This window comes from Oryzias latipes, chromosome 13 (genome assembly GCF_053564925.1).
Source record: "Oryzias latipes strain Hd-rR chromosome 13, Olatipes_Hd-rR_3.1".
NCBI lineage: Eukaryota > Metazoa > Chordata > Actinopteri > Beloniformes > Adrianichthyidae > Oryzias > Oryzias latipes.
Genome location: NC_136249.1, coordinates 3,487,115 through 3,513,316, shown reverse-complemented (window position 1 = coordinate 3,513,316; position 26,202 = coordinate 3,487,115). Strand labels below are relative to the sequence as shown.

At 45.3% G+C, this 26,202-nt stretch overlaps 1 long non-coding RNA gene across 1 annotated transcript; it reads right to left on the bottom strand.

The window, feature by feature from the left end:
- Positions 1-8: 8 nt before the first annotated feature.
- LOC110016268 (uncharacterized) lies at positions 9-26,202 on the bottom strand. Its single transcript, XR_002291594.3, has 2 exons — positions 21,433-26,202; positions 9-721 (listed from the first exon to the last, which is right to left on the bottom strand). It is a non-coding gene; the product is annotated as an uncharacterized LOC110016268 (long non-coding RNA).

The following is a 26,202-nucleotide window of genomic DNA, read 5'->3' as shown; positions in this document are numbered from 1 at the left end:
CAAAGATCTTTCTATAAAAGACATATAATACTTTATTTCAGAAAGATAAAAAACAAACAAACATAGGGCCCAGTGTAGGATGATAGCAGATGATAGCTAATAAGGATAAGGTATTAGCAAACTATCCTGAGTGAAACATTCATTCATTAGCCAATGGTAAATTAGTTGACCTGCCCATCTTTGATTCTGCCACATTGAACAGTTCAAAAGTCTGATTGGCAGATTCTCCCGAGCCCACGCTCAGGTAGAAGGTGAGTGAACTTCCTTCAGGTTCAATCCGGATTGGCGAAAGTGGTGACATGGTGACAAGAAAACAGTTTTTTCATTATTTTACATATTTTTGTTATTAAATTACAAGTTCTTCACTGAGCTTTGCCCTATCTGTCCTGCATCTGGGTCATGCTGATATACAGTATAACTGTCTGCACAACTTATCGGATGTGAGGAGGAGCTTGAAGAGAGGCTGTCTGCATTTTAGAGAGACCCAAGAAATATGTAATGCAGAAAGTTAATACAAAAGCCCACCAGAGTTAATAAGTTCACCAGCTAAATTCATGCCATTTATTCAACCATGAAGCACGTTTGGACCTGAAGAATCCATCCTCCATCCATTACTCCAAGCAAACGGGGTTGCTGGAGCCTATCCATGCCACTGATGGGCGTAGGCGGGGCTCAGCTTGGATGGGTCACCAGTCTGTCGCAGACATGAAAAATCCAAAACCTGCAAAACAGTCCTACAAATGAACGTCTACTTTTTATTTTTGCCATTTAAACATCAATCTGAAACATTTCATCATATTTATATCAACACTAGTTACACATTAATTAGAACTTAATTAATTAGAGGAAAACATATCAAGCAAGGACTTCCGTTAGTGAAATGGTTACAGCGGGAGTCGGTGAGATCATATTTGAAGTCAGAAAGAAACCGTTAATTTCTGTTTGTGCTCTGTTGTCTGAGCAGAACCGATCCTAAGACGAACGGCTCAGTGTTTCTCTTTTTACTGCTCTTTCTTTGGTTTCCATTTCAGATGTTTATTAGCTGCTCAGGCTTTGATGAGCAGACTGATCTATCCATCAGCAGACTGATCTATCCATCAGCAGACTGATCTATCAGCAGATGGCGAGCCCCCAGAACCGCTCTCAGCCTGTTGAGCAGCGCTGAATGTCTGTGCGCTGGTGCTCTGGCTTAACCCTTGTGCTATCTTAGATGACCCCCCCCTTCCATTGATGTGTTCTCCGTACCATGACAAAGGTGGAAAGATTTCATGTAATCCATGGACACCAGTGAAGATCACAAATCATTGAAGAAAAAAGGTTCAGAGCACTGTCTAGTGGGTCTAGATGACCCAACTCCCAATGTTAAAGTGCCTAGGATAGCACATGGGTTACGGGTTAAGGCAGAGCTCAGATCCACTGAGATGAATCTCGTGATCCATCACAGATCTACTGTAAACAACCCTGATAATACCCCTCACCCCCACCCCACTCTTAGTCCAGTCCGTCAAGGTTAGCCCAGGGGCAAACACTTCAGACATTTAGGTTGTAATCCTAAGTGCCTGATAAGGCTGCGCTAACCCTTTGATAAGAGAACAATGAACGGGCGGGGCTCGCCGTCTAGCCTGAAGTCCCTTTCTGCTTACATGTAGGTCTGGGAACAAACTGGGCCAAAAGACAGCTCCTTGTTTATCACACTCCAATGAAATGTGGCTTTTGGGAGGGGGGCGGGTTCAGAGACAAGGACCAGGTTCATGGACTCCGTTTATCAGGCTGAAAGTTTTCAACCAAGGTTGAGCACATTACGTTAGTGTACTCTGAACCTGGTGACTCCATGCTTTACATGTAAGCAGGGTCCTGAAAAGGCCCATACCATCAGGCCTCCACCCCCGTGCTTCACACCTGGCATGACACGCCTTGTCTGTTGAGCTGCACTTTGGTGAACTTCAGTTGTGCTTGAGTCTTCAACCTACAACCGCTTGTGTCATCGGCAGTTTCGTAGTCTTTTGGAACAAGGTCAGCCTCGCACAGAGAGTGTGGGTTAACTCACAACCCACTGGGTAACTTTGTCAAATTCAGAGATTTAATGGTATTTTCAGCCAATATGTCTACATGACCCCACCCTCTATTATCAGTCTGTGCTTCTCGTCAATCCTCTTTGCTGTCTGTACTTTGGAGTGTTAGAGGGGTCTGCAGCAGAACCTACTGGCCCTGTAGCAGACGCTTTACACTAAAGTCCACTGAAAGTCCCTAGAGAAAAGGTTTCACGTGACGTTTCCTGTCAGAAAACAGGAACACTGATTCCACAGACCACTCATCTTGCTGCTGATGTCCAGGAAGTTTTGCAGGTCTGACAGTCCCCGCCTAAATGGGCCAGTCTATTTCAGGTCACAGGTTTCAGGTTAAACTGTAACGGGAATATTTTTGAATTAAAAATGAATGAGACACATAGTTCACAACTAATTAACTAGGGGGTGGGGGGTGAGGAGCCTGCTCGATAGCCTGCTGGTCAAATTCCAGGCTGCACAGTCAGTATGCTCTTCTTACCTTGCATTGAGCAGACACTGTTCTCATGATCTTGAGTCAGTCAGGACTCTAAACTGTGGAGGTGGAGCAGACACCCCACTCCGCTCAAACCTCCAACAGACTGATGTCACACAGCAGTTAGTGAGCTTTTCCTAAAACACTTTCCTGTTTGAAGTCCAGGACTCTAAACGAACCAGTCAGCGCCTTAAGACAGACAGATCTTGATCATCACAAGTGCAATGAAATTCAAAAAGTGCTTCCAGGTCCATGCAACACTCATTCAGTGTTATTCGGCCTGACTTTGTAGAAACAGTTCCAAGAAACAAGCAGAGCATGCCACAGAATTTCAGCACAACTGCAGCAGAGCAGGGAAAGAGCGTCAACAAGAAATATCTGGCACTTGCCTCAACCCAAGAGTAAGAGCAACATGGGCTGAGGTGCAGATTAAGTCCACAGCAGCTCCTTCCTCCCTGTCATAAAGTCCACACCCTTCCAAACAGAGAAAGTCATGTCTCTGTGCATCAGTGCACGCTCCCCCTGGAGCCTCACAGGCATGCAGCTTTCTGTCTCACCTCCTGCTCTGACTCCTCTATTACAGGATTTTGAAACAGATTAGACTTGTTTTAAATTTGATAGTTTTAGTGCTTGATGTAGCATCTGAGCAAGCCACCCCGTCCAGTGGTTCTTTTTGCCTCTGGTTTCACTGTATCTGATTACCCCGCTCCTGTAGGGACCTGTGAGGGCTGTGGGGTTTAGACTCCATAGGTCAGCCTAATGACTTGAGTTTGGGGTGCTTTTCTCTAGAAGCAAAGCTGTCCCTAAGGGCCGCTACATAATTGGTTCTTGTAATTTGAATGTGAATGTTAATTCATGTAGAAATCAGAGAACATGGTGTTGGAAGAATAATAAAAAAGGACTGATAATGGAATAAAGGATGCCGACCTGTCTGTTCTTAAACTTTCAGATTCCTTGTCCTTCCTCTATTGCAAATTTTCTCCATCGGGTGTATTGATAACTTGTTTGGTTGTGTGCAAGCACGTGCATGTTTCTGGATTGATGTGGACGTGCATGTATCTCTATGGACGTGCATGTATCTCTATGGACGTGCATGTTTCTGGATGGATGTGGATGTGCATGTATCTGGATGGACGTGCATGTTTCTGGATTGATGTGGACGTGCATGTATCTCTATGGATGTGCATGTATCTCTGTGGATGTGCATGTATCTCTATGGACGTGCATGTATCTCTATGGACGTGCATGTATCTCTATGGATGTGCATGTATCTCTATGGACGTGCATGTATCTGGATGGATGTGGATGTGCATGTATCTGGATGGATGTGGATGTGCATGTATCTGGATGGACGTGCATGTATCTGGATGGATGTGGATGTGCATGTATCTGGATGGATGTGGACGTGCATGTATCTGGATGGATGTGCACGAGCATGTATCTGGTTGGATGTGGATGTAAATGTATCTGGATGGATGTGGACGTGCATGTGTCTCTATGGACGTGCATGAATCTGGATGGATGTGGACGTGCATGTATCTCTATGGACGTGCATGTATCTGGATGGATGTGGACGTGCATGTATCTGGATGGATGTGGATGTAAATGTATCTGGATGGATGTGGACGTGCATGTGTCTCTATGGACGTGCATGAATCTGGATGGATGTGGACGTGCATGTATCTGGATGGATGTGGATGTGCATGTATCTGGATGGATGTGGACGTGCATGTATCTGGATGGATGTGGATGTGCATGTATCTGGATGGATGTGGACGTGCATGTATCTGGATGGATGTGGACGTGCATGTATCTGGATGGATGTGGACGTGCATGTATCTGGATGGATGTGGACGTGCATGTGTCTCTATGGACGTGCATGTATCTGGATGGATGTGGACGTGCATGTATCTGGATGGATGTGGATGTGCATGTATCTGGATGGATGTGGACGTGCATGTATCTGGATGGATGTGGATGTGCATGTATCTGGATGGATGTGGACGTGCATGTATCTGGATGGATGTGGACGTGCATGTGTCTCTATGGACGTGCATGAATCTGGATGGATGTGGACGTGCATGTATCTGGATGGATGTGGATGTGCATGTATCTGGATGGATGTGGACGTGCATGTATCTGGATGGATGTGGATGTGCATGTATCTGGATGGATGTGGACGTGCATGTATCTGGATGGATGTGGACGTGCATGTATCTGGATGGATGTGGACGTGCATGTATCTGGATGGATGTGGATGTGCATGTATCTGGATGGATGTGGACGTGCATGTATCTGGATGGATGTGGACGTGCATGTATCTGGATGGATGTGGATGTGCATGTATCTGGATGGATGTGGACGTGCATGTATCTGGATGGATGTGGACGTGCATGTGTCTGGATGGATGTGGATTTAAATGTATGTGGATGGATGTGGACGTGCATGTATCTGGATGGATGTGGATTTAAATGTATCTGAATGGATGTGGACGTGCTTGTATCTGGATGGATGTGGACGTGCATGTATCTGGATGGATGTGGATTTAAATGTATCTGAATGGATGTGGACGTGCATGTATCTGGATGGATGTGGACGTGCATGTATCTGGATGGATGTGGACGTGCATGTATCTGGATGGATGTGGATGTGCATGTATCTGGATGGATGTGGACGTGCATGTATCTGGATGGATGTGGACGTGCATGTGTCTGGATGGATGTGGATTTAAATGTATGTGGATGGATGTGGACGTGCATGTATCTGGATGGATGTGGATTTAAATGTATCTGAATGGATGTGGACGTGCATGTATCTGGATTGATGTGGACGTGCATGTATCTGGATGGATGTGCACAAGCATGTGTCTGGATGGATGTGGATGTGTATGTATCTGGATGGATGTGGACGTGCATGTATCTGGATTGATGTGGATGTGTATGTATCTGGATGGATGTGCACAAGCATGTGTCTGGATGGATGTGGATGTAAATGTATCTGGATGGATGTGGACGTGCATGTATCTGGATGGATGTGGACGTGCATGTGTCTCTATGGACGTGCATGAATCTGGATGGATGTGGACGTGCATGTGTCTCTATGGACGTGCATGAATCTGGATGGATGTGGACGTGCATGTATCTCTATGGACGTGCATGAATCTGGATTGATGTGGACGTGCATGTGTCTCTATGGACGTGCATGAATCTGGATTGATGTGGACGTGCATGTATCTGGATGGATGTGGATGTAAATGTATCTGGATGGATGTGGACGTGCATGTATCTGGATGGATGTGGATTTAAATGTATCTGGATGGATGTGGACGTGCATGTATCTGGATGGATGTGGATTTAAATGTATCTGAATGGATGTGGACGTGCATGTATCTGGATTGATGTGGATGTGTATGTATCTGGATGGATGTGCACAAGCATGTGTCTGGATGGATGTGGATGTGTATGTATCTGGATGGATGTGGACGTGCATGTATCTGGATTGATGTGGACGTGCATGTATCTGGATGGATGTGGATGTGCATGTATCTGGATGGATGTGGACGTGCATGTATCTGGATGGATGTGGACGTGCATGTGTCTGGATGGATGTGGATTTAAATGTATGTGGATGGATGTGGACGTGCATGTATCTGGATGGATGTGGATTTAAATGTATCTGAATGGATGTGGACGTGCATGTATCTGGATGGATGTGGACGTGCATGTATCTGGATGGATGTGGACGTGCATGTATCTGGATGGATGTGGATGTGCATGTATCTGGATGGATGTGGACGTGCATGTATCTGGATGGATGTGGACGTGCATGTGTCTGGATGGATGTGGATTTAAATGTATGTGGATGGATGTGGACGTGCATGTATCTGGATGGATGTGGATTTAAATGTATCTGAATGGATGTGGACGTGCATGTATCTGGATGGATGTGGACGTGCATGTATCTGAATGGATGTGGACGTGCATGTATCTGGATGGATGTGGATGTGCATGTATCTGGATGGATGTGGACGTGCATGTATCTGGATGGATGTGGACGTGCATGTGTCTGGATGGATGTGGATTTAAATGTATGTGGATGGATGTGGACGTGCATGTATCTGGATGGATGTGGATTTAAATGTATCTGAATGGATGTGGATGTGCATGTATCTGGATTGATGTGGACGTGCATGTATCTGGATGGATGTGCACAAGCATGTGTCTGGATGGATGTGGATGTGTATGTATCTGGATGGATGTGGACGTGCATGTATCTGGATTGATGTGGATGTGTATGTATCTGGATGGATGTGCACAAGCATGTGTCTGGATGGATGTGGATGTAAATGTATCTGGATGGATGTGGACGTGCATGTATCCCCATGAACGTACATGGATCTGGATGGATGTGCAAGTGCATGTATCTCCATGAACGTGCATGTATCTGGATGGATGTGGACGTGCATGTGTCTCTATGGACGTGCATGTATCTGGATGGATGTGGACGTGCATGTATCTGGATGGATGTGGACGTGCATGTATCTGGATGGATGTGGATGTGTATGTATCTGGATGGATGTGCACAAGCATGTGTCTGGATGGATGTGGATGTGTATGTATCTGGATGGATGTGGACGTGCATGTATCTGGATTGATGTGGATGTGTATGTATCTGGATGGATGTGCACAAGCATGTGTCTGGATGGATGTGGATTTAAATGTATCTGAATGGATGTGGACGTGCATGTATCTGGATTGATGTGGATGTGTATGTATCTGGATGGATGTGCACAAGCATGTGTCTGGATGGATGTGGATGTAAATGTATCTGGATGGATGTGGACGTGCATGTATCTCCATGAACGTGCATGGATCTGGATGGATGTGCAAGTGCATGTATCTGGATGGATGTGGACGTGCATGTATCTGGATTGATGTGGATGTGTATGTATCTGGATGGATGTGCACAAGCATGTGTCTGGATGGATGTGGATTTAAATGTATCTGAATGGATGTGGACGTGCATGTATCTGGATTGATGTGGATGTGTATGTATCTGGATGGATGTGCACAAGCATGTGTCTGGATGGATGTGGATGTAAATGTATCTGGATGGATGTGGACGTGCATGTATCTCCATGAACGTGCATGGATCTGGATGGATGTGCAAGTGCATGTTTCTGAATGGATGTGGACGTGCATGTATCTGGATGGATGTGCAAGTGCATGTATCTCCATGAACGTGCATGGATCTGGATGGATGTGCAAGTGCATGTTTCTGAATGGATGTGGACGCGTATGTATCTGGATGGATGTGGACGTGCATGTATCTCCATGAACGTGCATGGATCTGGATGGATGTGCAAGTGCATGTTTCTGGATGGATGTGGACGTGCATGTGTCTCTATGGACGTGCATGAATCTGGATGGATGTGGACGTGCATGTATCTCTATGGACGTGCATGAATCTGGATTGATGTGGACGTGCATGTGTCTCTATGGACGTGCATGAATCTGGATTGATGTGGACGTGCATGTATCTGGATGGATGTGGATGTAAATGTATCTGGATGGATGTGGACGTGCATGTATCTGGATGGATGTGCACGTGTATGTATCTGGATGGATGTGCACGTGCATGTGTCTGGATGGATGTGGACGTGCATGTGTCTCTATGGACGTGCATGAATCTGGATGGATGTGGACGTGCATGAATCTGGATGGATGTGGACGTGCATGAATCTGGATGGATGTGGACGTGCATGTTTCTGAACGGATGTGTATGTGTATGTATCAAGGTTATAATAGTTTCGGATTTTTTTATTAGTTTTAGTTTTTATTTTGTTTTGAATTTTTCTTTTTAAATTTATTTCGTTTTAATTAGTTTTTAGAGGCAGCTTTACTAGTTTTTATTAGTTTTTATTTTTTGAAATTGCTTCGTTTTAGTTTAGTTTTTATTAGTTTTAGTGTTAGTTTTAGTTTTTCTTTTTTTTTTTTTTGTAAATTAGGATATTTGTCAGGTGCATGATTCAAAATCACCAGAATAAGTATTGTATAATAAAAACTCAATCAAAGATACATTTTGAAACACTTATTATTCAGAGGACACAAGGACAACCATCCTTAAATTAAAATACAACAGCTGATTACAGCATTACGTGACCTGCTCTCGCTTCTTTTTCGGGGGAGGGCGGGCGACAGGCTAGCTTGTCTAGGTACTGTTGATTTGCGTTTTTGCGTGCGCTTTTTAAATGTATTTTTAGATTCGTAGGGTTTTTCCCTTTGAGGAGCGTTCCACTAATTTTGTCTCCTGCTTCGTATACAAGGCACTTGCTTTTGTTTTCGACGCTGTTATATATAAAAAAGTCCCAAATAGGACTCTCACGCTTTCTCTCAACTTTTAATGCAGCCATCACGCTCATGTAAATGTCTATGACCACGCTAGCCGGCAGTGTCTGACAGACATCATGTGACGTCACAGACAACGTGATGCCGTAGGGGTCAAATACACAGTAAAACTAGCAGCGTGAAGTAAATAGATTTTTTGGGATTAATATTATTTAGTTTCAGTTCGTTTTATTCACACAAGAAACAGTTTTAGTTAGTTCTCGTTTTTTTAAAAACTCTCGTTTTTATTTTTATTTCAGTTAACGAAAATGTTTTTTCAGTTTTAGTTTTAGTTTTTTCGTTCGTTTCGTTAACTATAATAACCTTGGTATGTATCTGGGTGGATCTGGACGTGCATGTATCTGGATGATGTGGACATGCTTGTAACTGGATGGATGTGCATGTATCTGGATGGATGTGCATGTATCTGGATGGATGTGCACAAGCATGTATCTGGATAAATTTGCATGTATCTCTATGGACGTGCATGTGTCTGGACGGATGTGTACGTGTATATATCTGATGGATGTGGACTTGCATGTATTTAAATGGATATGCATGTATCTGAATGGATGCGCACGTCCATGTACCTGGATGGATGTGCATGTATCTGGATGGATGTGCACAAGCATGTATTTGGATAGATGTGCACGTATCTGGATGGATTCAATTAAATTAAATTCAATTTTCTTTATTTAGCCTAAATTCACAAAAACAGTCGTCTCGATGGGATTCGTATAGGTAAATGAAAAAGTTAAACATAAAATCAAAAGGATCAAATACTAAATTGAACTAACAAACTGACTAGGCTAAACTGGCATCCCTACCCTTAGACCCCCCCTTAGCAGTAAGAAAAACTCCTAAAAAAAACGGATTCCAGAAAAAACAAAGAAACCTCAGGGGTGCCCACATGAAGGAGGGATCCTCCCCCAGGACGGACAGGCGATTTACCAGAACTCATAGAGAAGAATTAACTTATCTAAATCTACAACTACATATTTAAAGTCTGAACAAGCTGGAGACTTCTTAAGGAACTCTTAGGACACGCTGCTAACAAGGAGTTACAGTAATCCAGCCTCAACGTAACAAATGCATGGATGAGTTTTTCAGCATCACTCTTAGAAAGTAGATTTCTGATCTTAGCAATATTCCGCAGGTGAAAAAAGGCAGTTCTACACGCCTGAGATATGTGAGCCTTAAATGATAAATCCTGGTCAAATAAAACCCCAAGGTTTCTAACTGTGGAATTGGGGGCTATACTTACACCATCCAGGGAGACTATCTGAGCAGACAGAACATCTCTGAGGTTTTTAGGACCTAGTATAATGACCTCAGTTTTTTATGGGTTCAAGAGGAGGTAATTAATTGTCATCCAGGTCTTTTTTTTTTTTTTTTTTTTTTTTTTTTTTTTTTTTTTTTAACCTTGTCCTGTCCAACAGCTGGGCAAACAGATGAGAGCTGAGGGCCTCTTGTGTTGGACATATTTTACTTTAACAAGAGGGGTTATTAATCTTCAGACAAACCAAAGGTATGTCTGAATAAACCCCTTTTGTAATTGAGGCCAAACTTTATTAATTTCAAACATGTTTGAAGATCTTTGGTGTTGGACCGGACGGAAAAGGAAAGAGGGGAAGAAGAGAGAGGGACGTTAGAAAGAGGGGGGGAAGGAGGGTGATAGTAGGAGGGGAAGGGGGATAAGACCATGAAGCAGCATAGAGCAACAAGTTTACTGGTTGTTAATCACCATGGTAAGGCTCAAATGCAGTACAAAAAGGGCGGAGCCTGTCCACACACACACCCAAGTGTCAAACACACCTGCTAGTTGCAAAAATGTCCATCTGTCGACATGTACACAAAACAGATAGTGCTTACACGCATACCTATGCCTTAAAACCAACTAGTGTGAAACATTTCAGTCATTCAGTCACGCAAACCGCCAGTGCAAAGGTGAGCCAACACCCGTGCTCAGGTGAGTGCTCATGTTCTTCTAATATGGATGGTGGAATGTGTAAAGAAGGAAGGAGAGCGCCCAGCCATCCCCACCCCAAGACCCCCACCGCAGCAGCAGCGGCAGCCGGAATCCCCCCCACGCCACACGGAAACCGGCAGGGAACAACCGCCGCCCGGGCGACCAAGCCCGCCACCCAGGCCAGGGCCAGCAGGACCGCCGCAAGGCCCCCCAGAGCCAGAGAGCAGGGAGGCACAGAGGGAAAGAGAGGGCCGCCCCAGCCCAACCAGGAGAACAGCCCCCCCGCCGCGCCGGGAGAGCCCAACGCAGGGCCCCACCGGAGAGGGACGCCCACAGCCCCAGATGAGCACCCCACCACCACCCAGGAGTTCCGGGCATCCCCCCGCCCCAACCCCAGGTACGAGCCAGGACCCCCCAAGGGAGACCCGCCCCGCACTCCAGGCAGCCATCCGCCCGGCCCACGGTTGGTCCAGGGAGGAGCAAGGCAGGGGCCCGCCGCCCCCGCCCAGGAGGGGGGAACCCCGGGGAAAAAAGAGGGCCCACAAGGGGTGTTGTAAATATGGCCCGACCAGGCTCGGCCACAGTTGGAAGTTAGGCGGGGCCCAGCGCTCAGGAGCAAGGACCAGAACCCACCCCCCAGGGACACCAACACCCCCGGCTCAGATGTAATGTGAACCCCCCCACCGCGCGGAGAGAGCACCGCCGGGCCCAGGAAGCCGGCACCCCGGGGACACGGCCGCCGCTGCAAAGGGGCCCGTACCCCCCACCAGGGAAGAGGCAGGGGACAGATGGTCCTAGGTCCCACCTTCCTTGCAAAATGTGTGTGCGTATATGTGTGTTTAAGAGGGTGTGTGTGTGCATGTGTGTGTGTTTATGTTGGGATGTATATATTGAGGGGGGAGGGGTGTGTGTACTAAGGGGGGTGCAGTTAAAATTGGCGGGTAGGGCACTAAGGGGACATCTCCTGATTACTCACAGTGATGTCCCCTCACCCTCCCCACCAAGGGGCCCTAAATGTCTAAGGTGCGGTTAAAATTGGCGGGTAGGGTGCTAGGAGGACATCTGCTGCTTGCTGGCAGTGATGTCCAAGCACCCCCCCTACCAAGGGCCCTACATGTCTAAGGTGCAAATAAAACCGAAAGAGGGGGGGCCCACTCCATACGGCAACCATAGGAGGGGGGGCCACTGCCTAGTAAACCCCCCCCCCCAAGGCTCATCGCAGGCTAATCCCCCCACCCCCTCACCCTATTATGAGGTTATATGAGGAAGGGGGTAAGTTGGGGACAGCTGGTAGACTGTCCCCCGGTGGTCAAACAGCTGTCCCCCGCCCCCCCCCCCAGCAAGGGGGCCAGGCCCACCCAGCCCAGGGGCCCCACCCCCGGAGGCGCCGACACCCCAGGCCCAGCACCACCCACCCCACACAGAGGGAGAGGAGCCAGAAAGCGCCGGCCCCCCCCGGAGCAAGCCCAGGCCCCCACCCCCAAACGCCGGCCCTAGAAGAGCTCTGGTCAGGCCTCGACGGGACCGAGGCAGCCAACCGGCCGGGGAAACCGCCGATGGCCTCAGCGGAGACCCCGACCCGTCAACCCCCCCTGCCCCGTACCAATAGTGCCCCCCCCCCTCCCCCAGAATGCCCCCCCACAGGACCGGGCCGACAAGACCCCCCACCCCACCCCACCCCAGACCCCGCAGCCGAAGCGGATGACACCCAGAGCGCCCGGGGGCCCCAAGAGGGCTGTCCCGTCCCGCCCCAGAGCCAGGGAAGGGCTGATCCCAGCCCCAGGCGTAGATGGGAAGCCCATCCAGTGCCGCTGGGCCCCCCCCCCCAGCAGCGCCCCCCGCCAACCCCCCCCAGCACAGGCAAAGGGACCACCCCCCCAAGCCAAGCCAGAACACCACCCCACCCCCCCACCACGCACCCCCACACCCAAGCCCAGAGGACCACGCAGCGCCCCAGCCCGCCCCACCCCGGCGCCGACCCCCCGACCAACGGAGCCCCCACCACCCCCCGCCAGGCACCGGAGGTCCCGGCCCCCACCCCAGCCCACGGCAGAAGGGCAAGGAGCAGCGACGACCAGGCCCCCCCATCCCCTAAGTCATGGAGTCAGCTATGGGAGACCAGAGAGACCGAATTCTTTCAAAGTTACTTGAACCTTGGGCTGACATTTTTTCCAAGCTGATCTGATCAAGCAGCAGATTTCTGTGTTGACTTATATTTATATTTTTCTTGCTTTTCCAATTTATTAAAATAGTTTTTTTAGCAATGCAAAGAGTTATGAAAATGATAGAGCCTAATCCTCCTTCTACATCGATGGCACTCATGTCACCAAGCACACAAAGTGACGGTGAAGCTGTGATTGAAACCTTAAGCCAGACTGATAAATCGGCACATACCTGCTGCCAGAGAGCCTGGACAGGCGTGCAGAACCACAGTGCATGCATGTAATTGTCGGGTAGATTACTGTCACAGTGCTGACAAATGTCTGAGTTGCTGAGACCCATCTTGAACATCCTCTGTCCAGTGTAGTAAATTCTGTGAAGGGTTTTAAAATGGATTAGCTGCAGATTTGGACTTTTTGTCAGTTTAAAGGTGTTTAGACAAAGTTCTGACCAAAAGCTTTCATCTGTGCTGATGCTCAAATCCGCATCCCATTTTGTTGTCGGAAGTGAAATGTTATTATCTAAATTACATAAAAGTTTGTATATTTTGGAGAGAGTTTTATTCATTGAGAAATTGATCAGAGTGGTAACTACATCTGGTAGCTTTAAATCGTTGTCTCTGTATTTAAATTTTTTAGTAATACTTGATTTAAGTTGCTGATATTCCAAGAAGTTATTTATTCCATGTTTGTCTTGAAGTTCCTGGGGAGTTATGAATCTTCTATCAATAATTATGTGCTCTAGTTGTTTTATGCCCCCTGCTTGCCAAGCTGGGAAGTGGATAATTTTTTTGTTTATGAGGATGTCTGGGTTGTTCCAGATGGGTGTCATTTTGCACGGTTGAATTGATGATTTTGATATTTTGAGAAATTCCCACCAGGCTGTTAAAGTGGCGTTTATATTAATAGTTTTGAAACAATCCTGTTTTTTAACTGTTTGGCTAATAAATGGAAGATCTGACAGGTTGATCTTTCCACATAACGCCTGTTCCAAGTCTAACCATGAGTTGGTTTCTGGATTATTTTTTAACCATTTTAAGATGTATTGTAATCTATTTGCAAGAAAGTAATTGTGGAAGTTAGGTAATTCTAATCCTCCACAGCTTTTTGCAGATTTTAAAGTTTTTAGACTAATTCTTGCAGGTTTATTGTTCCATAAAAAGCTTGATATGGATGAGTCTAATGTTTTGAACCATTTTAGTGGCGGTTGTGTGGGAATCATTGAAAAGAGATAATTAACTTTGGGTAAGATTTTCATTTTTACCGTGGCTACCTTGCCCATAAGGGACAGAGGCAGGTTGGTCCAGCGTGTTAGATCGTCCTGTATGTTTTTCAGTAATGGGGTGTAGTTTAGCTGCACCAGTTCTGATAGTTTGGGGGAAAAATTGATACCTAGATATTTGATATTTCCTGATTTAACTGGTATTGTGAGTCTTTGCTCCGCATTATTGTTCAGTGGTAATAAAACAGACTTATTCCAATTAATGGAATAGTCTGATATAGAGGAGAATTCATTAATGATTGTTGCCGTTTCATTTACAGAATGTAAATTACTTAAAAACAGTAATATGTCATCTGCATAGAGACTAATTTTATGATGGCTGTGTTTAGTTTTGATTCCTTTAATGCTTTCATTCTGTCTTATTGCTGCAGCTAAAGGCTCAATGAATATAGCAAAAAGAGAAGGAGAGAGTGGGCAACCCTGTCTGGTTCCTCTTCCAAGAAAAAACCTGTTTGAAGTCTGTTTATTAGTTCTAACTGATGCATTGGGGTTGTGATATAATATTTTGATCCATTTGATGAATGCTTCTCCAAAACCAAACTTATGGAGGGCGGCAATAAGGAACTTCCAGTTTACTCTGTCAAAAGCTTTTTCAGCATCCAGTGATAGTATGGACATTTCCTGGTTGTTAATGGTGGCAAAATCTATTATATTAACAAGTCTTCGGAGATTGTCATCCGAGTGTCTGCCTTTGATAAATCCAGTTTGGTCGAAGTCAATTATGTGAGGAGTGATTTTTTCTATTCTCTGTGCTAGTGCTTTGCAGATAATTTTTACGTCTGCATTGATTAGAGAAATAGGGCGGTAGCTTGAAGGACTATTGGGATCTTTGTCTGGTTTTAGAAGAAGAATTATGTTGGCTGAGTTCATGTTAGGTGGCATTGATTGGCTTTCATTGATAGATGTGACCGTTTCATAAAACGTTGGTGCCAGCTGTTCCCAGAATTCTTTATAAAACTCAGCAGGAAAGCCGTCAGGCCCTGGTGCTTTACCATTAGGCATAAGTGACAGAGCTTCATGAAGTTCAGACAACGAGAACGGAGAGTCTAAGTTTGTTATTTGATCCTCATTTAACCTGGGTAGGTTTACATTATTAAGAAATGAGTCAATACTTTGCTCTGACGGATTGATCTGTGGTGTGTACAAGTTTTTATAAAAGTTTTCAAATGCGTTATTAATTTTGACCGGGTCATGAGTGATATTTCCTGTTTGGTCCGTAATAGAGGTGATTGATGATTTTTCTCTATTAATTTTAAGCTGATTAGCCAGAAATTTGCCAGATTTATTAGAGTTTTCAAATCTTTCAAGTCGTAGCCTTTGTATTTGAAATTGTGTTTGTTTATTAATGATGTCATTTAACTGCAGCTTTAAATTTTTCAGATCTCCCAGAATGTGTTCCTGTGCAGAAGCAGCATAAGCAGTCTCCAGGGTTTGGATTTTATTTTCTAATTCTAATAAATCTGCTTTCTCTTTGCGTTTTTTGTGCGTTGAATAAGAAATGATTTTCCCTCTCATGACTGCCTTTGCCGCTTCCCACAGAATGCACGGTGAGATGTCTGGTGTATTGTTGAATTCTAGGAAGGTTGCCCATTCTTTTTTAAAGAATTCAAGAAATTCCTGGTCTTTTAACAGAGACGTATTAAACCTCCAGGTCGTACATGAGGGTGTGGATTTTTCCCTAGAAATATTTACAGAGACTGGTGCATGATCACTGATAATAATCGGATGAATGTTGGAACTTTTAATTTCTTTTAAAAGAGAGTTACTGATTAATAAATAGTCTAAACGGGAGTGTGAGCGGTGAACTGGAGAAAAAAAGGTGAACCCTTTAGTGCTTGGATTGTCATCCAGGTCTTGATGTCTCTGATGCAGGCGTTCAGTTTCTCTATATTGTCGTTCAGGTTTCATGGATAAATACAACTGTGTATCGTCAGCATAACAATGAAAATTAATACTGTGTTTCCTGATTATGTTTCCTAGGGGTAGCATATACAGCATAAAGAGGATGGTTTCTAAAACTGAGCCCTGTGGGACTCCGTAGTTAACTGGAGTGCACTGAGAGGAATGTCCATTTACATTAACAAACTGATACCTATCGGACAGATAGGATTTAAACCACTGGAGGGCAGATCCTCTGATCCCTATGTCATGCTCTAATCTATGGAGTAGAATACTGTGGTCGATAGTGTCAAAGGCTGCACTGAGGTCTAACAGGACCAGAATAGAAAGTAGTCCCTTTTCTGAGGCCAGTAATAAGTCGTTAGAGACTAATTAGTGCAGTTTCCGTGCTGTGGTGTGGTCTAAACCCCGACTGAAAGTCTTCAAAGTGGCTGTTGTCCTGTAGGTGGCAGTAAAGCTGCCTAACTACAACTCTTTCTAGGATTTTAGAAATAAAGGGGAGGTTTGATATTGGTCTATAGTTGGCCAAGATGCTAGGATCCAAACTGGGCTTTTTCAGAAGAGATTTAACAACTGCATATTTAAAAGACTGTGGCACGTAACCCATTTCCAGAGACACATTTATTATTGTTAATAGGGAATCATTAATTAGGGGAAAAGTTTCTTTAAAAAGTCTAGTGGGAATTGGGTCTAGCAGACAAGTTGAGGATTTGGAGGACGTAATAATTGATGTTATTTCCACTTGATCCACAATAGTGAAGCAGTCTAATGTTACAGAGGTTTCTATGGATGCCTCCATTTCTACCGCTTCAGCCTGCTCCGGGCTGATAGTAGGAATAACTTGATTTAACTTATGTCTAATATTTGAGATTTTACTATCAAAAAATGTAAGAAAATCATCAGAGCTGAGAGAAACAGGAACATGTGGTTCTACTGAGCTCTGACTGCGAGTTAATCTAGCAATAGTGCTAAAAAGAAATCTTGGATTATTTCCATTCTCTGATATTAAGGTTGAATAGTACTGGCTTCTAGCTCTACGCAACGCTTTTTTATAATTTAATAGGCGATGTTTCCAGATATCCAGAGACTGCTCTAAACCGGAGCGGCGCCATTCTCTTTCCAACTTACGGGTTTCTTGTTTAAGAGAACGAGTTTCAGCGTTAAACCACGGTGCTACTCGGTTTTGTCTGACGAACTTAGGTTTCAGGGGGGCAACAACATCGAGTGTACTCCCGAGGGCTTGTAAGGCAACATCAACAAACAGTTATTTATACTAGGACTGATACTATGGGAGATGGACTCAGAGTATTTGCTCAGAATATCACTAAGTACTGGCTGAACTGTGTGTTTAAACTCAGAAACAGAACGGTCAGTTAAGGTTCTTCTAGGCTGTTTCTTATTCACTGGGACAGAAGGATGTTCCAGTGTAAACTGGAAGGTAATCAGAAAGTGATCAGAAATGATGGGGTTAAGAGGAAGGACACTCAGCTGGCTGATCTCTATACCATGGGTTAGAACAAGGTCCAGGGTGTGCTTATGACAGTGAGTGGGTTCATTCACACTTTGGGTGAAACCAACATCATCCAATAAAGCTGCAAAAGCATTTCCTAGACAGTCACTGGGGTCATCAACATGAATATTAAAACCCCCTTTTATTATAATTTGACCAGAATCCAAAATAGTAGTCGATAGGAAGTTGGGGGGGGGGCGATAAATAATTATGAATAAAACAGGTCTTTGAGTCTTCCTGTTTGGGTGATTTGTAGACAATATGTTGCTTTCAAATGAGTTATAACCATTTTTAACTTAAGGGCTGAGAAGTAGCCAAGTTCCATGACCGGGGTTTGGGCCGCCGAGGCACCTGGGAGAGTGGTCCCACGTCGCTCTTTCGGGCTGTGCCCAACCGGGGCCCGTGGGAAAAGCCCCGGTCACCAGGCGCTTGCCTGCGAGCCACGACCCTGGGCCTGGCTCCAGAGTGGGGCCCCAGTGACGCCAATCCGGGCGACGTAATTGGGTCCTTGTTTTTGCTCGTCATCAGGGGGTTCTGAACCGCTATTTTTCTGGCTCGTCACCCAGAGGAGCTGGAGGAAGTGGCTGGGGCGAGGGAAGTCTGGGCATCTCTGCTTAGACTGCTGCCCCCGCGACCCGGTCCCAGATAAGCGGAGGAAGATGGGTGGATGGATGGATGGGGCTGAGAAGTAAGCTAGACTGTGATATTACTTCCAAACCACCTCCTTTCCCTGAAATCCTGGATTTCTGATAGTTAGCATAAGTGTGTGTGTGGGGGGGGGGGGGTTGCTTCATTCAATCTAACATAGTCATCCTGTTGGAGCCAAGTTTCTGTTAAGACTAGAAGACTTAGGTTGTTGTCAGTGATTAACTCATTGACTAAGAGGGACTTGGAGGAAATGGATCGAATGTTTAATAAACCACATTTAATGACATCATAGTTCTGCTTGTGGGTACTGCTGTCTGTTACTTTAAGGTTTCTATGACGCGCTCCCTTCATTTGTCTTTCAGAACATAGGCCAAAGCTAGGACCTGCTTGACTTTCCCTGCATGGGTTTTGCACCAGCACCAAGGGAGGCTCAGAGGAGAGTTTTCCACTGCTGCTCTTTGCCCGGGTCTCGTCTCTGGATTGTCAGGTTGACAGACTAAGGCTAGCAGAAATGTTTCTAGAAAGAAGAGCGGCACCGTCCAGAGTAGGATGGACGCCGTCTCTCCACATGAGACCGGGCTTCCCCCAAAACGCGGTCCAGTTATCCACAAAACAAACGCTGTTTTCTGGGCACCATCTAGAAAGCCAGCGGTTAAATGATGAAAAGCGGCTGTACATTTCATCACTGACTAAGTTCGGCAGGGGACCAGAGAAAATGACAGTGTCGGACATCGTCTTAGCCAGTTTACACACCGAAGCTACGTTTAACTTAACCACCTCTGATTGTCTCCGTCGGGCATCATTACCGCCTGCGTGAATCACGACTCGACGAAACCTGGACTTACTCTGAGCTAACATCCTAAGGTTCACCTCAATGTCACCAACTCTGGCACCCGGATAACACCTGACTGTAGCCGCTGGGAGCTCCACGTTTCTAACTTCAGAGGAGTCGATAACCAGAGTTGAGGGTTCCGCGGGGAACCCTGAGGGGGAAGAACCTATTACTAACGTGGAGTCTCGGGCGCTCTGAGTTTTTCCGTTTAGCACTATGTTTCCTCCCAACCGGTACAAACGGATGTGTGTTTCCCGGCTGCTGGGGCGATAACTGGGTTAACCCTGGTAGCGCGGCCCGCGCTACGAGTAACGACCTGGCTAGCTGGCTTAGCTTCCACTGTGCGGAGCCGCGGTTCTAACTAATCTAGCCTGGCCTCCAGTCTAACACAAGACTACACTTAACACACCTAGCGCTATCTTCACTAAAGGAGGCAGGATCCTCACTAAACATATGGCACATGGGGCAGGAGAGAGGGGGAAAGGCGGAAGGAGTGGAGGCCATGCTAGGTTCTACGATTTGTACGTGCATGTATCTGGATGGATGTGGACAAGCATCTGGATGGATGTACATGACCATGAATATGAACACACAAGCATGTGCATGTATGTTTGTGTGAGTTGTGTAAATGCCTGTGTAAATTAGTGAATTCGCTTGTGTACATAACTGCACGTACATGCATGTGCACAAGAGTGCACATCTATGAAATCGTACAAGTGTTCCTTCTGCAAAGGACGCAGAATTGTCTTCCATGGTGGGGTTTCAGAATCAGGGGGTAGCCGAGGTATTTATGAGAGTCAATGACGGTTTTCCAGGATGCCATAAAAGTGCCACACTCGTTGTGCAGCTGGGGTTTTGTCTGTTCATTCTGTTTGCCTATCAGCCCCTTGAAGAGATTTAGCACTACATTGAAAAAGGTTTGGCTGATGGGTTCTAGCGTAGTCGTTTTATTTTACACTTGAATTAAACCAGACTATTATGCAGGCTTTTGTCCTCACCTCGTTTTACAAATCTTTCAGTCTTTTTAGCCATTTCCTTCTTCGGTTGGTCTGTGTTTTCCTTAAGCTTTATTTGTGGGATAAGTAACTATTTCCTTTAGTTTTTTCCTATTTATGCAGTCAGTATTTACTTTTTGCTCATCTAAAACTGTTTTGTGACTTTCCCTGCCTTACTTTCCCATTATGCTGCTATTTGACTCAAAAATTGGGGGCTCGTCCAGGATTTGAATTTTTAGTTGTGTGTGTCTGTGATTGTGATAATAAGCCAGTATTGTCCAATTCATTTGAGGCAGATCGTGAGTCCCATTCAGGGCAGCTTGATCTAGAGGTTGTGGGTTGGGAGCCCTTTGTGAGGCCTGCAGTGGTAAACCCTTTAACAGTGCAGAGTCCTGCAACTCTTGAACTATTTGCACACGAAGGTAATCTCAACAGATTGTGAAGCAGAGAAGAGCAGCCTTACACTGATATGTAACACTTTTACAGTAGCAACCAGCGTTAACCACTGGATTCTTAAACTGCTTTTCTCTGTTTCAGAATCCGTTGGAATTACACCAATTAGTTCAAAAGATAGTGTGTTAAAGTTTTAAATGTCTCAGTTTTGCAGATTTGAAAGCAGCGTGATGAGTTCTTGATGACTATGTGATGGAAATCAGGAGTTCTGGCCATTTATCCTCTAGTTCTTGAACTGCCTGTTGTAGTTAAACCACAGTTTAAAGTGATTCATAAAGTGTTTGAGTGACTGGTTTTTGTTCATACATTTTATTTATGGGTTTCTCATTGAAGAGGTCCATTTGACAACAACAATAATTAATGAAGCCATCATTTAAGGCTCACAGCAGGGTTCACTGTGATAGACAGACTGAGGATAAACCTGACACGGTCGACCTTTAAGACATGAAGTTTATTAGAAAAGCGGGGTTGAATTTTACACCTATTTTAATCATCAGGAGCCACTTATTAGGCGATGAAGGGCCGGTATGTGAAGCATCTTCTGCCCGTGTCTCAGGGCGTTCAAACGGCAGGTCGACTCTAGTTGTGACAGGTCGAACACAGTTCCTGTCCCTGTGCCAAGTGTGCAGTTGCACCTTGGTGCTTGATAGGCTAACACTGGCACAGACCGAAAGTTTCACTTGTCTGCCAAGAACAGAACAGAAAAACAAATGCTGAAGGGGGTTTTTCTGCTCTTCCCCCTGGATTCATTCCATACTTACTTCTCATTTCTGCACCCGGATCCAATCGATCCAATTTCCACAATGAGAGATCGGGTAGAGTCTCTGGGTGTGATTTGGAGGCAGAACCTACGGAAAGCCCCGTCCAGAGGCTCAAAAGCCCCCGTTCAAAGAGAAAAAATGCCTCACCGACATGAATGAAGCTGTTTAGCCAAACAGGCTCTTTTATGTGCCGATCCAGTGCCGACGAGGAGAACGGGAAAACATTGTTGGATTCCGTTCAGGAAAACTTCTCCATAAAACGCGTTTATTCATTAACAGACACATTTCCAACGATTGCTCTCCTAGTTATTAATCTGCAGGATGCGCAAACATGTCACAAGATCCACTGGCTTTCCCGCACAACCTTCCGAAAACACCTGTAGCCATTTCCTTCAGCTCTGAACCCACGTTGGTGCACTTTTTTTGAGGTTGTCACCTGAGCTGTTCTCTCAGGTTTAATCCCTGAGGGATTTCACTGGTTCAGTAAAGTTCAAAAATGTGCAGTGCTAATCCATCTGCATGAGTCAGAGGCCATGAATGTGGTGGTTTGTCACACACGCAGAAAGATAAACTTCTTGTTTTCTGTGGGTGGGTTTTGTCTTTTACTGAGCAGGGTTAAACTGATTTATGAGTGACATGGCGGACATGAGCGGACATGGCCCGGACCCAACATCTCCCAGGCTCAGCTCAGCCTACGGTGTCCTTACAGCAGCGTGAAGCCGCCTGGAGCCAGGCAACAGCGCAAACACCTGTCTGGTCCAGGGCTGCTGCCCGGAAAGAGCCGTGCACACACTGGTGACCGTCCTTATGAACACAACGTGGTTCTCCAACGTCTGCACGGTGTCCGGCACCACTCAAGCTGCAAACAAAGAAGCCTTTCTGCAGGGACTTCATGAGTAAAGAGTTCCATGCATTCGTTTTACAAACCCGCTTACTCTTTTTTGGGGTCACAGGGATGCTGGAGCATATCCCACGTACTGTTGGGCAAGGCAGGGTACACCGTGGACCCTGAAGAAAGCTTTGTAAATACAACCAAAAGTCCAGTCCACTCCATTTGGAATCCTTTGGTTGTCGTCAGAGATTATCGGTCAGGTGTGTAAGGTCCATGGGTTGATAGAGTTAAATGTTGGTAATCTGCCTATCAACTGCATCATCTGTCCTTTTTTGCTGGTCCTGTCCAGCAGCTAAGCAGACAAAAGCCGAGAGCCTCCTGTTGTGGACAGATGTTATGGTGTCCCCCCAGTTCATGTCCCTTTTCTTTGTGGAAAAGCAGACGTTGGGCATTTGAAACTCGACACCAGAACCAGAAACGGAGTCAGAGGGTCAACCGGGGGCCAGAGGAAACAGAGGCATCCCATAGACCAGGCGGAGACCTGTTGTGCCTGTTAGGATTAGTATCTCATTATTTGAGCTCTGTTTGTTTGAGCTTAGGTTTAAACCAAGGTTCTGTTCTGGTTTGTGTATTTGACCCCATTTACAGTCACACCATGTTACGGTTGCTAACCATCCACGGCTGTCAACTTCAATGAATTTGTCCTCAGAATATTTTAGTCGGTTTCCAGGATTATCTGCTGCCACCATTTTGGTTACTGCTGTCTTTTAAAGTTTTGGGTTTGTTTTTTAAACTTTAAAACTTTCACAAGCATAATAATCTTTATTTTGGGTCCAAACCACTATTCCTGGCAGTCCAGGTCCAGATTCTAGGGAAGTAATTTCAATCATGGGAATTGCAGTTGAACAGCACATGACTTGTCCTTTTCTTCTTATTGTAGCTGTTTCTAGCCGGTCATTTAGGTCCATGTCTTTACCAAGTTTCTGCTTAATTTTGACCGATACTTTTCCGTCTTTTTGCTAATCAAGTTTTCATTGGCCTTTTTCAGTCCTTTTTGATCCATTTAAGGACAACATTAAAGCTGAAGACACTTGTCGCTGAAGCTGTCAGAGGTACTTAGGTTCCTGTGCACAGCCTTTAGGCTAGACATTGACTTTCTGAAAAGGTTTGATCCCGGCCAGAAGTGTTTCTACAGTAGGTTTCCTTCAGGCTCCTGCTGTAAAGTAGACGTCTGTGGAATCTATGGTGGAGCTTGTACCATTTATGAGTTTCCTTTGAAGGTTTATCGCTTGATTTATGGACAACCTTTGTCTTTCTGCTTGTTAATATTTGAGCGGTTCTATCAGCTGTGTGAATCCCCAAAAGCTGCTGTCGGGTCACAGTGGTTCGGTTGTTTCCAGGCGGCCCCCTGCGGTGGAAAGGCGTGTCCTGGACGGTCAGTGGAGCTGCAGGAAGAGCGCAGCGCCACAGCAGCTCAGGTCGTGCTGCGCGGTCACCTTTCACCTGTGCCTGCCGGCGCTGCAGACCGTTTTTTTCTCTGCAGTGTTTCCTGCAGGGAAAGCTCAGACCTGATCACAGGGACAGTAGGTTGGTGGTTCAAGCAGCGTGCCGCCCCGCGGGAGAAAGTAACAGGAAAGCCCCACTTATTTTCAGGATATCTCTGTTGTATCAACATCTTCCAACCCATCAATTTCTCACCATTGAATGCCCTGTTCTCACTTTTCCTGTTTTACCTCTGTTTTGTTTTCCAAGGAAAAATTTTCAGGAAGTTTCCCGCTTAAGTTTTGTTTGGCATTAAAAGAAGCAGCAACAACTGAAATTTCTGTGGAAGAAAAACAAAAAAAGGATCGCACATTGGGGAGTTTCCATTCTTGTGCAAACCTTTTTGACATCAGGGCTTTCTCAGTAAAAGAGAAAGTTATAAATCTGTTGACCTTGTGAGTCCTGCTGGAGGGATGTGAGCAGAGATACGATGTCTTCGGAGAAAGAGCCTCGTCCTTCAGCACGTCTCCAGGTGCTGCTGAAGGACATGACAAAGTGGAGACAACAAAAACACAGTTCCCTCAGCTTTCAGCTGCAGCTCTTTATCTTTATCTGCCTCTTTTAGTGTTTGAGGACAAACTCTCCATTCGGTGGCAGCTGAGGGACAAGCCTGAGCACGACGCCTCCTTCATTGCAACACCCAAGCTGCTCTGTGTGACGGCTCTGCTGGAGAGCATCACACTGCAGCCCAGAGGGAGCTGTCCCACTGGGACCCATATCATTAGCCTTCCACCACCGTGTTTTACCAAAATGCCACTTAGTGTGTTTGTGTTCAGACAATAGAAGAACAAGCAACATTGATAATACTTCTAAAAGTTCTGTTCTGACTTAATCACTCTCCAAACCTCAGTAGAGCTGCATAACTGCAGGTTTTCTTTATTTCAATTTTAAAAAAAATGTAAAAACAATTCTGGCTCCATGAACAGTTAAACCCTTTTTATGTCTTTACGTGTTTTAAAAGGAAAGAAAGTTTTAAGTAACCCTTGTGCTATCCTAGGCACTTTATCGTTGGGAGTTGGGTCATCTAGACCCACTAGACAGTGCTCTGAACCTTTTTTCTTCAATGATTTGTGATCTTCACTGGTGTCTATGGATTACATGAAATCTTTCCACCTTTATCCACCTTTGTCATGGTGGGAGAACACGTCAATGGAAGGGGGGGGGTCATCTAAGATAGCACAAGGGTTAAGCCTTACTGAAGTGGCCGAGACCCACCTAAAAATGTTACTAAAAAAGTTAATGAAAAATAAATAAATAAAATAAAAAATAAACAAAAATAAAGCGCAAACAAAAAAAAGAACTGATGCTGCAAATTAAAATTAAAACGCCCCAACAGAAATGGACTATGATGGATGGCTCTTCTAAACCCGTCTTGTCCCTTTCAGGCTGCTGGAGCCTATCCCAGCCGCTAGTGGGTGAAAGTAGGGGTCATCCTGGACAGGTCCCCAGTCTGTCTCAGGGCCACAACCACACACCCACACACTCTCACATGCACACTTAGGGACAATTTAGAGTTACCAATGAACCTATGAAGCATGTTTTTGGACGGTGGGAGGAAGCCGGAGAAAACCCAGACATGCACGGGGAGAACATGCTAACTCCACGCAGAAAGGTCCCCCATTAGTGTTTTGTTTTGGGGCCATCTTTCTGTGAGGCAAGAGGGTGATGGACTGTTTAGAGGAAAGAGGAGGAGGATGGATTTAGTATTCGAATAATCCCATTTTCATGAGTGAAATATATCATAAATAATTTTCCAAATGCATGTGGTTATTTGCAGTGTTTTTTGCTGCCTGTAGTTACATAATGAGATGTATTTTCTGTTTTGTTCATTCAGTTTATTTAGAGGCATTTTTTGCGGCTGCAGGAATTTTTAATCTGCAATACAAAGCTGGTTTCTGCATCGTAAAATGGTTCATGAGGGATTTAGACGTGGCACGACTGAAGACCCGGGTGTGTAACGGTCCGCCACAGAGCAAAACACTCACTCCAGAGCAGCGTCTACCCAGACAAACACGACTAACAACACACCTGACTGGAAACAACTGAAGGCTTAATACTTTTGGCAGCTTATGCCTATGGTTGTTGTTGTTTTTATCATGAATAATCATGCTAACAATATGCTAAGGCGAGGGGAACAATAGTTGTTTGGATTAATGTGATGTGCCAATCATCCATAGTCCTGATTCAATACTTTTCAAGCACATCTAAACACACTTAACCCTTGTGCTATCTTAGATGACCCCCCCCTTCCATTGACGTGTTCTCCCTACCATGACAAAGGTGGATAAAGGTGGAAAGATTATCCATGGACACCAGTGAAGATCACAAATCATTGAAGAAAAAAGGTTCAGAGCACTGTCTAGTGGGTCTAGATGACCCAACTCCCAATGGAAAAA